Source organism: Cyprinodon variegatus, unplaced genomic scaffold (assembly GCF_000732505.1).
Source record: "Cyprinodon variegatus isolate N-32 unplaced genomic scaffold, C_variegatus-1.0 Scaffold18, whole genome shotgun sequence".
In the NCBI taxonomy this organism is placed as follows: domain Eukaryota; kingdom Metazoa; phylum Chordata; class Actinopteri; order Cyprinodontiformes; family Cyprinodontidae; genus Cyprinodon; species Cyprinodon variegatus.
In genome coordinates, this window is record NW_015150471.1 from 437,452 (window position 1) to 439,484 (window position 2,033).

Genomic DNA, 2,033 nt, shown 5'->3' on the forward strand with positions numbered 1-2,033 from the left:
CAAAAAAGTACTCCAGAGTGTTGTTCAGCATGGGGGTGAGTAGAAAATGAAGGCTAATCATGTTTTGGGTGTACCATTCCTTTAAGGCTGTAGTAGCTTTTAGCCAAGGGGTTTGAAAAAAGTGCTAATAACTAATAGATTCACAGTCTTAATCTCTTGTTTAGAAATATATAAACATAGGGAACAGGACCATATTTTTGTAAAATGGTATTTAGACTTAAAATAGAAATCATGGCTACCTTATGACCTGATGAACTCTATGCAACATCTCATTTGTGTTTTACATTTCATGATAAACTTAAAATGATGACCTCACATCACCATCACATGTTTATAGACTTTTATATTTTTATTCCATCCATTAAGCAGTCCTTCTTTAGGCACTGGGGCACTAAGCAGGGATTTTGCAGAAGCATAGAAAATATATTTTGGATCGGTTGCCCTGGTAACATATTTGTATACCTATAGCAGAATACTTCTGGTTTAAATTACAATGTAATATTTATTAATTAGCAATTTAAATGAGTATACTGTGCTGCTTTTTGAAAGCACAAAATAATTTTAAGGTAATGCTACTTTTTATTTGTTGGAATGAAGACAACATGTTAGCATACAGTATATATTTGCATGTAATGATGTCCAGATAAAAAAAAAAAAAAAAAACACTGTTTCTAATGAGGAATACCTCTTAAATCCCCTAAAAACATTTTGTGTTGGGTTCAGTGGTTGTGAGTGTGTGAGAGTCCTGCGTGTCGGCAGCATTGATGGATGAAGTGGGCACAGATAGAGCGCTTAAGCCTCCACTCACCTCTGGAAACACACATGCTTGCCCTGGCTTTGACTCAATCCCTGCAGAGCTTTCTCAGCCTCTGCAGTTTCCAGATCATCCTCCCTGCATGGGTTTAAAGAAAGACAAACACTGAAGGTGAGTGCAGAGTCCCATCTCCTTCTGACAGACTGCATGAGGAGAGACGATTAATGAGGGGGCTAAGACAGGATCATCAGAGTCACGGCGAGAGAGAGAGAGAGGTGTGTTGGTGAACTTGGCTCTGGATGTTCTGCTGATCTACTGGAGCTACAGCTTCTCTGGCTCACCATATTCAGTGCCAACATGAAGCATAAAGACCTTATAGTTTATGCCTTTATTGCTTTTATCAGTTGCACATGGCTGAGTGATGTAACAGAGAAGAGACAAAGCACTGCTTTCTCTAATGTTACAAAAGGCAGATTCAAAGTATGAATACTGAATTGAAGATTCAAAATAATTGTAGAATGATACGTTTGTTATTATTTATTTGCATCATTAAACAATTTTCTACTTTATTAGAGATCATAAACCAAATGACCTCTGAATCTATAAAGTTATTGATCAACTCTACATTGTTCAAACATTTTTTTCATAAAACGAACAGTCTCTTTATTTCTGATTTATTTAGCATCAATTATAAGATTTACAAATATTTTTATGAACCCTGAGCTGTTACTTCAACATACCACATGCTATAATATCTTTGGTAAAATGTCTATAAATATATATTTTTTTCTGTATGTTTTGCTTTTGCAGAGTCTGTAAAAGTAGTTCCATACAAAACAATATCTATATCAAAAACTTGCTTATTTTTTCATTGTGATAAGTACAATGCACTGGATTGTGTGTAATTATGCTTATTCCAAATTTTCAAGTCTTTTCAAGTCTTGTTGAAGTGTCAGCCAGAGTCCTGAATGCCTGTCCAGAGCAGCTCTGTGGGATTCTGCAGCACCGCTTCAACCTTAGCCTGACCCAGGAGACAGTTAAGTGATGTGGAAGACCTCCTGCCTTGTTCCAGTGCCAAATAAAACTCAGCTAACAGTGCTCAATAACTATAGACATGTTGCTCTGACATTCCACCTCACAAAGGTCCTAGAGAGACTCCTGTTTTTTCACATGAGCGAGCACACATGCAGCTGTCAGTAGTCTGCTTATCGCTGTGAAGTTAAAGGTGCTATCATAAACCTGCTTCAACAAACCTACTGTCATTTAAACAAGGCAGACA